Here is a 16,466-nt window from a genome sequence, read left to right on the forward strand (position 1 = left end):
TACCTTTCAGATAAAGTTCGCAAAACGTTCATTCAAAAAAAAAATCTGTATTTGGTAGTACTCAGCCTGTTCAGCTGTTTCCACCGACAGCCTGGAAGCGTTTATGTAAAGCAGATCAGCCCAAACAAGTTGCACCCTCACGTGAGCTATAGGACTGTAGATTCAAGTTTTGAAAGTTATAAACTTGACAGCTTTAGAATTGCCCAGGTCGTCTTAGTGCAGAGGATTGGGAGGTGGGTACAGAGAGGGGGCTTCCAACTTTCCTTCAAATATATTACAGAACTTTTAAAAAAGCAGAAATCCTGTTCTTTCAGCATACACGCTTTCATATGTTGCATCAGCAGTTTGTGTTAATTGCTTTTTACATCTTGTGTCAACTTTGCTGTTGCGTGTTCCTACAACGTAACAGTTGCTGCACTTCAAGTAGTATTTTGTTGGCTGTGAATTTCTTTGAAATGTCCTGAGGTCTTGAAATTATGTAAACATATGTTCTTCATTCCATTCACTGATCACACCGCTGTTCATCATACCTTGCTGTGTGCAAATGGAAGTGGCAGTACTTAAAGTAATTAATCAGCTGTGAAATATTGTGCTGTTCCATGACCTAAAAAGTACTATACAAATGCAAATTCTTTTTACCAAGAACACTTTCTTGAACTATTTAGAGTGCAATGGATTGCAACAGTTAAAATTTAGCTCAAAGCAGAGTTGCATCCGCCACCTCCCCCCAAAATCTCAACTAACTGGCTTTCCAAATTCTGCAATTTAGCTGCTGAGCTCTAACAATTTTGTTCACATCTCTCATTCTGCAATGCATCATGGATCTTCTCTTTCGCTGCTCAAGAGTGAAAGTGGAATCACTGGACAAAGACAGTCAATGTTTTACTACGTCAAGCAATGATCACAAAGCACGGCACAGGTCTAAAACCACCTTGAAACTATAAATTACACGTTAAAAATATCTTGAAATTTTAAATTACGTCAAAAGAAAGTTTACCAAGAAACTATGCTCAAACTAGAGCAGGCTATAAGTAAAAGTGAGCATCTACAGTGAACGAAATTTAGTCTGATGTTTGCATTAGCAGTGCACATCATACTCTTACCTCAAGACCTTGGTCTTGAAATTAGACCACGCTGATTAACAAAGACCAAGTCTAAGGAAGTCTCAAGTGAAACAACTGTGGGTAATCGTGATGCAATTTCCAATAGCTGCCAAGTCCACACACAAAACTACACTAAATCATCGTGCAGAGCTGGAGGAGCATAGCAGGCCAGACAGCAGAGGAGCAGGAAAGTTGTTGTTTCAGGTCAGGACCCCTCTTCATTAATCTTCTTCTGGAGGGGGTCCTGACCCGAAACATCAACTTTCCTGCTCCTCTGATGCTGCTTGGCCTGGTGTGCTCCCCCAGCTCCACACTTATCTCTGACTCCAGCATCGGCAGTTCTCACTATCTCTACATTAAATCATTACCATGTGCCAAATTCTCATCTCCAAAGAAAATCTAAATATTGCAAATAAAATAGAATCTGGCACTGGTCTTTCAAAACATTATATTAGGGCTTGGATTACTTTCTCAGTTAAAGAACTAACAAGGATATACAGAAAATCTATTTCACTGATGTTGATTGAAGGTTAAATATTCACCAGAACACCAGGAGGAACTCCTCTGCTCTTTTAAAAAAAAGTCACGTGGATGATTTACCTCCAAATGAAGGACACAGAGGGTCTCTAATTACTGTCTAATCATGTCGCCAGCAGTACAATACTGGAACAACCACCTATACCGCAGACCCAAGTCTCTGGAGTGGGATTTCTATCCACAATCTTCTGATAAAAGAAGAAGGAAGCAAAGGCGCATGCATGTGTGAGGGGCAAAAAAAAATTATGCTACCACTGAACTATAGCAGATGCACTGAATAAGTAGTTAAATTTCCTAGATGGTAAGTGAATTGACACAAGCTAGCAGGCATTACTTCGTCCCCTAAAGTAACAGGCATACTTCTACCAAACCATTTCTCAAACACACCATCCACAGACTGGAATGTTGAAAGCAAACATATTTTCATCACAGACACAAAGTTGGAACATTGTCACCAGGTAGTCAATTGCATCCCAGATCTCAATTCAAATTTAAAATTCACCATTAACACACAGTTTTTAACAACAGCAGCCATTGCATGTGGTCCCCCCATGTGGTGGTTCTTGAGCTTAAGCGGCCTTGAATAGACAGATTCGACATAAATTTGCAAGGAATTCTTAGCCAGTCACTTAAAAAAGGTTTCCTGGCCTCTAGTTAGAGGAGTATTCCTTTCCTGGCAGGTATAATGGAAAGTGTTCTCTCCTTTGCAGCCTCTTCCTAACGTCCACCACGTACAACTCTACTGTATCCCAATAGCCTGCTTTTCAACTAATCGTCCCCTCCTGAAGCCCACTTCTCACCCCTACCCACCTGGGAGTCCAATTCTCATGAGCCTATTTCACACCCTCACCTCTCTAATGAACCTCCTTCTTTTATCCTGATCTCTGCAACTGCTACCTCCCACGGCAGAGATCTTGCACCTCCAACCCAATGTAATGCACTGCTCCAGGCCTTGCAGACAGGACACTGCAGGCGGCTTCTCCTGACATAGCATGACGCAAGAACTGCCCCTGAAGGAGGGTCTGGGCCCAAAACTTCAGCTTTTGTGCTCCTCTGATGCTGCTTGGCCTGCCGTGTTCATCCAGCTCCACACTTTGTTATCTCAGATTCTCCAGCATCTGCAGTTCCCATGATCCCTTTTCCTACCCTCCCCACACATCCAGTACAAAGCAGATGGCTGACCTCACCGCACCAAAAGACATTTCAAAAAGACTCCCTGCCTGACCTCACGAGGATTCCCTTTCTTACCTCGGCAAAATCAACCTTTGTGACTTTCTCATCAAAACCTAACTGTTTTTTCCTTCCTCCCACAGCAGCCTAGCTCCCTCTGACATCTGCAGCTCGGAGTGTACATGGAAGAAAAACACACAGTCTGTGACTGGAGGAGCAGCTCCTCACCAACTCTGTCAATTCTACTTATGGGGCACAACTTTTTATAAATTGCTCATCCCCTTGATTTTACCTGCCATGGTCAGAGCTTCTCAAGAAAAAAAAATTCCCTCAAAATTTTGAATGCTCCTTCAGACTAACTTTGGTAGACCATCACACAGCATCTTGATTTCCTCATCGTCCTTCCGATCTCGCGGTTTCTCCAGAGTTCCTTGGTGATGGCAGAGTAGAGGTTGGGCTGGTTCGGCACCTGGCAGCATTGGCAAGGTCCCGCAAGGGCTCAGTGGCGAGGGCATTGGTGGAGGTAAGACAGCACTGAGGAGTGGTGACCATCATTCCAGCTGTAGTGGGGCAGCAAAGGAGACTCGTGCCTGCCCACCAGGCCCATGAGGGGTACTTAACAAGGACCCATGAAGATGGGCACTTGGTTTCTTCACTTTTATGCGTTTTCATATTTTGTGTTTTAAGATGGCACCACAGAATGGCCACACTATGCAATACTTTTCACTGTATTTTGTTACAAGACACACAGGACAATAAATCAAATAATGGAAAGACTGCATTCTTGGGGCTGGGCATTGTTAAAATAGGAAAGTTTTATGGAGTCTTACATTACGGAAACAGACCGTTGGGTTCAACCAGTCCATGCCAAACATAATCCCAAACTAAGCTAGCCCCACCTGCTTGCTTCTGGCCCAAATGCCTCCACACAGGATTGGGAACACTAGTTCAAGCTGCCATTCCAAAGTGGTTTACTGTGCAAGAGCTACAACATCAGAGGTGCTATCTTTGATGATGAGCTACTTCCCCACCAACAGATAAAAGAACATAGCACTGTTAGAAGGAAAATTACTTATCTCCCATTTTCAAAGTTTATCCCCAAATGAACACGAAGTTGTAGCAACCCATCATTTAGCTCTGTTCGTGGGACACTGCCGCATGCAAATTGTCTCCAACATTTCCTACATTACTATAATGACTGCACTTAAATGGCCCAAAAAGTGCATTGCAAAGTCCTAAAATCGTGAAAAATCCTAAAATCATGAAAAGAGTGCTGTATAAATGCAAACTACTTTATCAAAAATTAAATCAATCTTGTAAACGTTCAGTGGATTTACAAGCCAAGTGTGGAACCTCTCTGTAATGGAGCGATATATATGAGTGTAGCAAGCGTTATTTCAAGTATTTTAAAATTTATGGGTTTAATCTACAACACAGAAACTTCCCTTAAATCTATGCCCCGAGTAGTGAAAAGTTAGGAGGTTTAGATAGATAAATGTGAGGTCAAACATTTTCACCCAGACTGTGGGAATCTAGAGCTCACTGCCTGTACGGGTGTTAGAGGCAGAATCCCTCACGACATTTAAGGTTTTAGGTGCGCACTTGCAATATCAAGAAAACAGGATTAGAATAGTTAGGGGCTTGTTTTGAACAGTGCAGATCAGATGGGCCGATGAGCCTTTTCCTGCGCTGTGGACCTCTGTGTCTATGATTCTACGTCTCCCTGCTGTCTGATTGCCATTTTGTTTCTATTGGCAAGTGGGGTTTTCTCCAATATCAAATTTATAAATGGGGTCCCATTGCAAAGTGCAACTCCTTTCAATTCAATAGGATTTAGATATGGACATTGGTTTATCCAATTTAAGAGAACACAAACAAACCCTCATTTTAAACATTAAAAACACTTAATTCTGGGAAGAAAAATAAGATTTCATCAATACACAACAAGTCTCGCTGAGCATTTCAAGTTCATGACTCGGTGAAAGGTCAGTGAACTGAAACATTTATCCTGACCAAGCACTTCCAGTATTGCCTGTTTCCATTTAATTTTGACTAATTTATAAGCATAATTGATTACATTTGGAAAATTAGTCTCAGGCTACATACAAAACAGTACCTCATTTTCATTGGAAAGGAAATTGGACAAATTACAAAACTGGCTATCAACTTGCTGTTGCCTGCTTTTCATTATAGACAGAGATCTTTAAAAAAAGTTCAGTCTTGGAAGATCCATCTGAACCAAAATCTAGTCTTTATTTCAGAGAAGAAGGATCCAAACTTCTACGACCATGAAAAAGTGCTTCCCAATTTCATCCCTAACTAGCCTGGTTGTTGGATTGCATTTTGTTCTAGCTTCTTCAGCCACATGAAAACTTTCTCTGAAACTGCCTAAACAAATCCACAAATAATGAAGCTCTTTGATTAGATCAACACTTACAATTTAATCGAAGGATAGATACATCATGTTTACCATGCATCCAGCCCCAAATTACCAGTTTAAGCTCTGGTATCATCCCAACGGAACAAAAACAAAGCTGCTGGAAAATTTCAGCAGGTCTGGCAGCATCTGTGAACAGAAATCAGAGTTTTGGGTCCAGTGACCCTTCCTCAAAATGTTAACTCTGATTTCTGTTCACAGATGCTGCCAGACCTGCTGAGCTTTTCCAGAAATAGAACATAGAACAGTACAGCACAGAACAGGCCCTTCAGCCTACAATGTTGTGCCGACCATTGATCCTCATGTATGCATCCTTAAATTTCTGTGACCATACGCATGTCCAGCAGTCTCAAATGTCCCCAGTGACGTTGCTTCCACAACTGCTGCTGGCAACACGTTCCAAACTCTAACAACTCTGTGTAAAGAACCCGCCTCTGACATCCCCTCTATACTTTCTTCCAACCAGCTTAAAACTATGACCCCTCGTGTTAGCCTTTTCTGCCCTGGGAAAGTGTCTCTGGCTATCAACTCTATCTATGCCTCTCATTATCTTGTATACCTCAATTAGGTCCTCTCTCCTCCTCCTTCTCTTCAATGAAAAAAGTCCAAGCTCAGTCAACCTCTCTTCATAAGATAAGCCCTCAAGTCCAGGCAGCATCCTGGTAAACCTCCTCTGAACCCTCTCCAAAGCATCCACATCTTTCCTATAACAGGGCGACCAGAACTGGACGCAGTATTCCAAGTGCGGTCTAACCAAAGTTTTAGAGCTGCAACAAGATCTCAACACTCAAACTCAATCCCCCTGCTAATGAAAGCCAAAACACCATATGCTTTCTTAACAACCCTGTCCACTTGGGTGGCCGTTTTAAGGGATCTATGTATCTGCCACCAAGATCCCTCTGTTCCTCCACACTGCCAAGAATCCTATCCTTAATCCTGTAACTCAGCTTTCAAATTCGACCTTCCAAAATGCATCACCTCGCATTTATCCAGGTTGAACTCCATCTGCTACCTCGCAGCCCATCTCTGCATCCTGTCAATGTCCCGCTGCAGCCTACAACAGCCCTCTATCCTGTCAATGACACCTCCAACCTTCGTGTGTCTGCAAACTTGCTGACCCATCCTTCAATCGCCTCATCCAAGTCATTAAGAAAAATTACAAACAGTAGAGGCCCAAGGACAGAGCCCTGTGGAAAACCACTCACCACTGACTTCCAGGCAGAATATTTTCCTTCTACTACCACTCGCTGTCTTCTGTTGGCCAGCCAATTCTGTATCCAGACAGCTAAGTTCCCCTGTATCCCATTCCTCCTGACCTTCTGAATGAGCTTACCATGGGGAACCTTATCAAATGCCTTGCTGAAGTCCATATACACCACGTCCACAGCTCGACCCTCGTCAACGTTTCTAGTCACATCCTCAAAGAACTCGATAAGGTTTGTGAGGCATGACCTGCCCCTCACAAAGCCGTGTTGACTGCATTTAATCAAGCCATGCTCTTCCAGACGGTCATAAATCCTTTCCCTCAGAATCCTTTCTAACACCTTGCAGACGACAGACTTGAGACTTACTGGTCTGTAATTGCCGGGGATTTCCCTATTTCCTTTCTTGAAGAGAGGAATTACATTTGCATCTCTCCGGTCCTCAGGTACGACTCCAGTGGAGAGCGAGGATGCAAAGATCTTCGCAAGTGGCAAAGCAATTGCATTTCTTGGTTCCCAAAGCAGCCGAGGACAAATCTGGTCCGGGCCTGGCGACTTGTCAATCTTAATGTTTGACAAAATTTTCAGCACATCAGCTTCCTCTATCTCTATCCATTCCAGCATGCACACCTGCTCTTAAGGTTTCATTCACTACAAAGTTCGTTTCTTTCGTAAAGACAGAAGCAAAAAAACTCATTTAGGGCTTCCCCTACCTCCTCAGACTCCACACACAAGTTCCCTATGCTATCCCTGATCGGCCCTACTCTTTCTTTAACCATTCTCTTATTCCTCACGTAAGTGTAAAATGCCTTTGTGTTCTCCCTAATCCATTCTGCCAAGCCTTTCTCGTGCCTCCTCCTGGCTCTCCTCAGACCATTTTTGAGCTCTTTCCTCCCCTGCCTGTAATCCTCTAGAGCTGAGCTTGACCCTAGCTTCCTCCACCTTCTGTAAGCTACCTTCTTCCTTTTGACGAGAAGCTCCACCACTCTCGTCATCCAAAGTTCCTTTATCTTACCCCTTCTTGCCTGTCTCAGAGGGACATATTTATTCATCACTCGCAACAACTGTTCCTCAAACAGTCTCCACATGTCTATAGTGCCTTTACCATGGAACAACTGCTCCCAGTCCATGCTTCCCAACTCATGTCTAATCGCTTCATAGTTTCCTCTTCCCCAATTAAATATCCTCCCATTTTGCCTAATCCTCTCCTTCTCCATAGCTATGTAGAATGTGAGGCAGTTATGGTCACTATCACCAAAATGCTCTCCCACCACAAGATCTGATACCTGCCCTGGCTCGTTTCCAAGCACCAAGTCTAGAATGGCCTCTCCACGTACTGAGTTAGGAAACCCTCCTGAACACACCTTAAAAAAACAGCTCCATTCAAATCTTCTGCTCGAAGGAGGTTCCAATCAATATTGGAAAAGTTAAAGTCACCCACTACAACAACCCTACAACGTCCGCACTTTTCCAAAATCTGCCGACCTATGCTTTCTTCAATCTCCCTGCTGCTATTGGGGGGCTTGTAGTAAACCCCTAACGAGGTGACTGCTCCCTTGCTGTTCCTAATTTCCACCCATACCGACTCAGTAGGCAGATCTTCCTCGACAATGGAAGCTTCTGTAGCTGTGATACTCTCTCTGATTATAGTGCTACACCCCCTCCTCTTCCCACCCCCCCCCCCATTTCTTTTTAAATGCGCTAAACCCTGGAACATCTAGCAAACATTCCTGCCCCTGAGAAACCCATGTCTCTGTTACGGCCACAACATCATAGCACCAGGTACTGATCCATGCTCTAAGTTCATCACTTTTATTCCTGATACTCCTTGCATTAAAGCAAACACATTTTAACTGATCCCTTGGTTCCTTCTCAGGAAAATCCTTCCCACTAGCTGGTCTACCTCTTGCTACTGCCTCACCTGCATCAACTCTCACCTCCAGTATACAGCTCAGGTTCCCACCCCCCTGCCATATTAGTTTAAACCCTCTCGAACTACTCGAGCAAACCTTCCACCCAGGACATTGGTCCCCTTTCAGTTCAGATGCAACCCGTCCTTCTTGTACAGGTCCCACCTTCCCCAGAAGGCATCCCAATTGTCTACATATCTGAAGCCCTCCCTCCTACACCAGCTGCGCAGCCACGTGTTACGCTGCGCCCGCTCCCTGTTCCTCGCCTTGCTATCTCGTGGCACCAGTAGTAAACTAGAGAACACGACTCTGTTCGTCCTGCTCTGCAGCTTCCACACTCCTTGAAATCACTTTTAATATCAGCTTTTGTTTTTGATTTGATTTGATTTATAGCATCCACAGTTTTTTTGGTTTTCATCCCAATGATCTGTGCTACACCCTGAACAATCCTTCTTGAAGTTTCATAAATTAAAACCAAAAGTAGACAGATAACCGCAGTGAGCTCTGTGTCTGAAGTGTTATCTCCTAGCTTTTACAATCAGGGTTAAACATGAAGTCCAACATTCTATGACCCTTTCCAAATTAGCTTTTGTACCAGTTCACTAGTTTTTATTATCTGAATACACGGGTCATCTTGCCGAGTGCGATACAGCAGATGCCTCTTTACTGACATGCAGACTTTGCTTCACTATCAGTGGCAAATCTGTGAAGACCAGAAAGCTCCCCTGCACACACACATTGGTAAGCCTTCTAGAAGAATTTCTAAAACATTGGAGCAACTACTAAACTTTACATTTCCTGATTTCATAGGACTCTTGAAAGTAATGGTTCTATTTATCAAGATCTGCTAGGTCAAAATTTACTGTACAGAATCAGTCCATACAGCCCAACAGGATTCTCCAGCATCTGCAGTTCCTAATGTCTCAGCCAAATAGATTTATGTTTTATACCTGCCTTCTGTTAGGTTACTGCATCTATTGTCAAAACGTTCCAAGCTCTCCTTACAGTACTTCAGTTAGCGTACCCTCACAATGCATCTAAGTTGTTGATCCAGAGGCAGATGTGACCCTTGCTACCAGGTGAAGAGGATGCTTATTCCTGATTATTACTAATAAACACGATCCAAAAGCTTGCGTTTTTAAATAAACTTGGTGCCATGTAATTTATGACCTTGTCCACCCCAGTCCAACACTGGTACCTCCACATCATTGCATTCAAAATGTAATTGATTTGAACGGAAACCTGATACAGATTGATTGACAAAGCTTCCTTAGTTGTGGAATATCATAAACAGGAGTGTCTTGTCCACAAACTTGTAAATCTCAATTTTAAAACTCATTGAAAAGAATATTAAAAAGACTCAACTATTTCCTAACTTTACTCATGCACAATCTAATTAGGGAGTTAAATTATTTACCATTTAAAATATGCAGCTTGTGGTGCATAAAATGGGTTAGCACAAAGAACCTCTTTGAACGTATATTTTGGGAAAAAAAAAATCACCATTTTAAATCAGGGACATAACCACTTCTCGCTGTCTCTGCACATAATAAAAACAAATATGCTTTTAAACTAGTTTTAAAGATTGAGAAAATTCAATTCACACAAGACAAAATTGGGCACAAGTCTACAATAGTGAGATGTGGTTTAAACAATGAATTCTTCTTCCATCTAGCAGAACCTTACCAGCAGTGTCATTTAACCAAGGACAAAAAAGTGATTTTCTTTGTGCAATAAAGGATGATTTTTCTGCGTTAATATTTAAACAATCTGTAGATCGATCTGTGTCAAAAGGGAATGATGTTGCTAAAACAGAGTCACAGTCCTATGCTTGCTGTTTCACAATCATTTTCTTTTCAAAAAAAACTCATGACAATGAAAGTTCAGGAAAAAGACTGCAGCATCAGATAAGAGTGGAATATTTTTGAACTCGATTCATATTGCAGTATTGCATTACAGCAGTGCCTAGTTTAGAGGATCCAGTCAGGTAGTTATCGGTTTAGCCCATCAGCAGCACTAGTTACAGAGGCAGGAGGACATTCCGTAGTTTGTGGTGCATCATTGGCAGCAACAGTTTTGTGCAGAAATTAGCCCTTGTGAAGCCAAATGTGAAACACAAGTTGCAGACCTTCAAAGTCCCAGGGACCTCCAGGGGACATTATAACTACTTACTAGGAGGTCTATTGGATATAATAGGAGATGTGTGCCACACAGTGTATATTTCTACAGCCTCCAACTGTAATGTAGGCTTTAAACAAATTTCATGCTGAGTCGGGCGTGTCCTATAACCAGCAATGATTGCCCAGCCCCACCTGCCCTTAACAAGCTGATAGTGAGTCCCCTACTGCAGTCATTGGGGTGTAGGGGCAGCACTGTTGTTAGGGAGACAGCTTGAGAGTTTGAGCAAAAGAACAACAATATATAGAATCATAAAGTCTTTATGATGTAGAAGCAGGCCATTCAGCCCACTGAATCCACACTAACCCTCCAAAGAGTGTCCCACCCAGACCCACCCCAATCCCCAGCAACCCTCTGTTCTCCATGGCCAATCCACCTCACACCTGGTGGGAGGGGTTGGAGAAGAAAGGAGGGGGGGGGGCGGAGAAGAGGAGGTGGAGAAGAAAGGAGGCGGTGGAGGGGGGGAAAGAGAGGGGAGAAGAATGTGCAAACTCCACACAGACAGACAGTCACCCGAGGCTGGAATCAAACGTATGTTCCTGGTGCTGTAAGGCTGCAGTGCTAACCACTGAGCCACCGTACCATCCCAAAAGAGTCAAGGTAGTTCCAAGCAATGATGATGCATAGCTTGGAGGAATTGCAGGTGGTGCTCTCTGCATTTGCTGTCTACATGCATCTAGGTGGCAGGAGCTGAGAGTTTGGAAGATGTTGTCTAAGAAGCCTTGGCGAGTAGCTGCAGTGCACTTTGCAGATAGTAGCTGCAGTGTGTACTAAACATCACTGACAGATGCAGAGGCTTGTGAAGGTGGTGGATAGGAGCCATTCAAGCAGTTTCTGCTTTGTTCTCAGGGGTGTCACATTTCATGAGCATTGCTGAAGCTATGTTCACCCTGGTAAGTGGATACTGTCACAGTCCTGGCCTGCGCCTTGGAAGTGACGGACAGGCCAAGGAGTCAGGTGTTTAAAAAAAAAGGGTCCAGGCAAAGTGTTTTACAGGCAAGTAAGCCAGACAGACCGACAAAAGGAACTAGAGGACTAATGATCATAGACGGATCTGAGAAATAATCTTTAAAAAAAAGGAAGACAGAGAGAGTAGAGAGGCAAGAGAAATTTAGGGAGGTAATGTGAGGCCAAAGGGATTGGGGAAGCAACCGAGAGACAATTTACTTGTTTAGTAGAGCCACAGAAAGGTCCCAATTACAAATTTATACAGCAAGTAGGGACATACCCATACCGTCCTGTATGCAATGCCCATTACTGAATTCAGAGAACATTTAAAATCACATGCAATTCTGCCCACGGGATGTTTTTTAAAATTAAGTTACTGCAACGCAACATCCAATTCTGACAAGGAAATGGAGAGACAGAGGACAGAAAGAGGCAGGCACAAGAGATTTAGTTAGCGAATGCAACAAATTCTTGAACCCAAAAAAAATTTAAAGATGTGGCCAACCTGGCAAAGCCAGCATTTACTGTTTCTCTTATCACACTCGCTGATGTTCGTTTATCTGTGTAACTACTGGATAAGGCATATCCCAGAATAAAATCTAGCTCAAGGGATTTTTTCTGGGCTTCTGTCGTGGTTATTCACTGAAACACGCATACAAAAGGCTGAGATTTATCATAAACGAGAGAAGTTTATTACTCAAAAAACTATCCAAATATACAGTGAAAGATCCTAAAGCATACAGCAAAACAAAGTTGCACATACTCCTGAACAGTGTTCCTTTACATTCAGAGAAGTTATTCTTCTGTATCAAAATCTTTGCCATTGACTAAAATGCTTCTCTGCAGTTCTGTCCTGTGAACTGTGAAGCTCTCTGACATGAATATTCACAAGGCTTAAGAATTTCTCGGCCTTTTAATAATCTGCAAATTTCTAGCCAAATACTATTGATTTGGAAGTTTCACAAGCTGCAAGCTTTTACACCAAGGTAATTGAACTTTCTCTGAATCGCCTCAAACTTCTTTCTAGGAGAGAAAGGACATTTGCATCCAAACCCATTCAGGTCTCTCCAAACACTGCCTTAAAAACATTCATCCTTGATTTTCTTAGTTAATAATCAATCCATGATTGCTCTAAACCAAAAGTAACTAATATCTTTCAATGTTTACTCTCGATCACAAATCCTACAATACATACAGACAAAACTTCTATTAACATTCCAACAACTTTTAGTCACCTGCTTTTCGAAATGCTGGATGAGGTCACAGTCCTTGAAGAACACTAACCTGGTTTTCTTTTAAATACTCCTTCACAAAGGCAACCAACACCCATGCACCCATAGTTTGAAATCCAAATTCTTTTAAATAAGGACAGTTTACATATTTCAAAAAATGCACACTTGTAAAGGTAGTGTTGAGCTTCTTTTTGATTCCTACAGTTGATTTGAGATTGTTTCCATAATGCTGTTGGGCAGAAATTTCTGCAAGTTTACAGTATACTAGCCCAAGACCAGGATGGTGTGCAAGTTGGAGGATAGCTCCAGGTAGTTGGGTCATGCTATTCCACCTAACACTTGTGCACACCTTCGAACACCAGTCCATCAGGCATTGGTCAGCACATAACAATCCTGAGGCCCTGTTGAATGATTTCCCAAGTAGACCACAAAACCCATTTGGCAGACCCCTCATCCCCAGAACCTACAAACAAGCACCAAAACGTAGCTCAGGATGAAGGCTGGCGATCAGATCCTCCCTACACTCCCAGAGTTTCACCCTAATGCACATGCCCTCAGGGTGACTTTTGTGGGCAAGGGATTGTTGTCAACCTCCTTATGGAATGGGCTTTTGCAAAGGAGGTTTGGGGAGAGATGGAGTGGTGTGTCAAGATTCATCCTGAGCAGACTTTTTGTGTTTTATCTGCTGATCCCAGGGAAACACACAGATAAACATTGACTGCCCTTGAAAGACCATCAACTCTGTCCAAGATGGTCTGTGGTTTTGTTGATAATTTGGCATTCCATTGCTGACTGGCATTGTCTAAAAGGTCTAGGACTGGGTCAAGAGATTCACTAATGCTTGGGATAGCTGCTGCAGGTGGTGTAATGGGAAAAGATAAAAGTTATCTAAAAGATTTTCAGCCATAATGTACTGAGGAACCGCCAAGACTACAACCCCACGTCTTCCAATTGTGGCTAAAATCTTCAGAAAGAAAGATAACACTCACCCCAAAGTCAGACAAATGGGTTCAAGCTCATCTGCTCAAGATCCTGGATATCATTAAGACTGATAGATCAATGATGCAATGTTGCAACATTTGACTTGCCATCTTTCAATACCAATTGCTAACTTTTATTTAATACCTTTAATATGTAAGAAAATATCAAGGTTCTTTACAAGTGCATAGGCAAAACATGCCATCGGGCCATGTAAAGAAATGCAAGGGAATACTATTAATCATTTAGAAGCAGAGAGCTGGAATACAGCTGTTGCAAAACAAAAAGAAAACAAATTTTGTCAAAGCTTTTCATCTTGCATACATCAGGACAATTTGCAAGAAACAACAAAATAAGAGGGAAAATAACTTCTGATAAGTGCATGACAAAAAATTTAACTACAATGCCTCTATAGAACCTTCATTAGGCCGCATTTGGAATTTTGTGTTCAATTCTGGTTCCCACACTCCCAGAAGGATGTTCAGGCTTTGGAGAGGCTACAGAAAAGATTTACCAGGATGTTGCCAGGTACGGAGGGCACGAGCTATGAGAAGAGGGTGGAGAAACTTGGATTGTTCTCACTGGAACCACGGAGGTTGAGGGGCGACATGATAGAGGTCTACACGATTATGAAGGTCATGGACAGAGTGGACAGTGAAGCTTTTGCCCAGAGTGGAAGAGTCTGTTACCAGGGGCCATGGGTTTAAGGCATGAGGGGCAAGGTTTAAAAGGTGATGTATGAGGCAAGTTTTTTTTAAAACACAGAGGGTACTGGGGGCCTGGAGCTCGCTGCCGGGAGAGGTAGTGGAAGCAGATACTTAGTGACTTTTAAAGGGCATCTTGACAAATATATATGACTAGGATGGGAATTGAGGGATACAGTCTTCGGAAGGGGAGTTTTAGTTGTGATAGGCAACATGGTGCAGGCTTGGAGGGCCAAAAGGTTTCTATACTGTAATTTTCTTTGTTCTTTGTTGTCTTTTTCTCCCCCAGACGTACTCAAGGAACTATGATGATTTAAAGAGTCAGATTTTAAGCTTTCAAGTGAAACTTGATCATCCACCTAAGTGAGCAGCCAAAATCTCCAGGTAAAGTTCCTAAAGTACTAAAGTGAAGAGCAGACTTATTCTAGTCAGGGCAATTACATCTGAACTATTCATAATAATTCTCATCACAATAGAAAAATTAGCCAGTTCACTTGGCTACTTAAATGACAGCTTTACAACACCAATTCATTAGCTGCAAATCACTTTGAGACTGTCTGGAGAAAAACTGCTACAGAGACAAGCTCATCTGTTTCTAAAATATGGAGGAGGAGGAAGATTTTCAACTATTTGCATTGAAGTAATCTTCTATACATTACATTTTTTTTCGAAAAAAAGCAAAAAAATTTACAATGAAATGAGCTCAAAGTAGATATTCAAGAAAGCCAACTACATCTGACTGAACACATAATTAGGAAATAGGAGCATTTTAGACATACCAAAACCTGTTGTACTGCCTTTCTACCCTCAGCTGTCATCTGTGAACTGCAAAGAAAGTTAAAGCTCCATTATAATGCACCCAATCCTACACATACGTACAACATCAATCTCTGATTTTCAACTACAGGTAATTTCTGCTCCGTGAGAATTCTTGAAGTCTGCAGATCAGGAAAAAAGGACATGGCACATGCTTGCAACAGGGAACAATGAGGAGACCCTGGTGTATACTCTAACACCAAATGACGTGTGATTAAAACTAGTTACTGCGTTAGGTCAGTATCATGTATTTACTCATTAAAATGATCAGCAGTGTCTAAAGTATGCCTGAATGCAGCAGTTTTTTTATTTAAAAAAGTAACATTTCTCACACACCACTTAGTTAAACTTCCAACTTGGACGGCACAAAACAGCAAAATTATTATGTAATATAAAAAAATTCCAGCAACACTCAAGTGACAATACGTTATAAAAAGCGGCATTGGAACAAGGATTATTACCTGTCATTTCCCCATAGCTTAAAGTTTTGGTCTTGGGTCACATTATTTCAAGAGGACATGCATGCAGAACTCCCTTCTGGTGTCAGACTTGCCAGAGTCCATAGCACATTAGCTTTTAAGCTCCACGCCAACCATATCTGCAGAGCAGTGGCAGAGTGTGGTGAGTGGGGTGAGTGGGGTGGAGGGAGTTCTTCGACATTTATTCCACAGCTAACAAAAATAGTTTCTCTAATTGTTACACTGCTGTTAGGAGTGTGGAAATTGTAATTTAGTGAGGTTGACAGCCAATGCATACAGTTCATAAAGTTGCCTCATTGATTCTGAGAAATTTTAGTGATGCCCTGAACGAGCCAAAAGTACGGTGTAAAGTGAACATTGTTTTTTCTCTCCAGTGCATAAGGAATGCAAGTACTTCTAAACGCTTGCTCAATTTCAAATTCAAAGGGCAGGTGCAAAGGATTACTACCACCTCAAAAAGATCCCTTCCAGGTCTCTCAAATCCTGACTCCAACAATTTACACTGCCACTCCTGCTTAGTTGTTGACTCGATTGTGAAACTCCCTTCGGGACAGCACTATGGGAGCACTTTCCTCACACAAATTCAACTGTTCAAGACAACAGTTTACAAACACTTTTTCAAAGAACAACTAGGGACTGACAACAATGAATGATCTGGTTAGAGACACCAATATCCAACTCTTCTTTTCAATGAAGTAAATAAACAGGGAGGTAGGAAAATAAAACTAGACACACTGGTACCATACACCAAGTGGAAAACAACCACAAGCTG

The 16,466-nt window shown here is 42.2% G+C and overlaps 1 protein-coding gene across 4 annotated transcripts in view; it reads right to left on the reverse strand.

Annotated features, from left to right (window-relative positions):
- The window catches only part of LOC125460455 (solute carrier family 12 member 7-like), a 224,314-nt gene that overhangs the window by 86,145 nt on the left and 121,703 nt on the right, over positions 1–16,466 (reverse strand). The gene's annotated exons all lie outside the window — the stretch shown is intronic.

Source organism: Stegostoma tigrinum, chromosome 2, assembly GCF_030684315.1.
Source record: "Stegostoma tigrinum isolate sSteTig4 chromosome 2, sSteTig4.hap1, whole genome shotgun sequence".
NCBI lineage: Eukaryota > Metazoa > Chordata > Chondrichthyes > Orectolobiformes > Stegostomatidae > Stegostoma > Stegostoma tigrinum.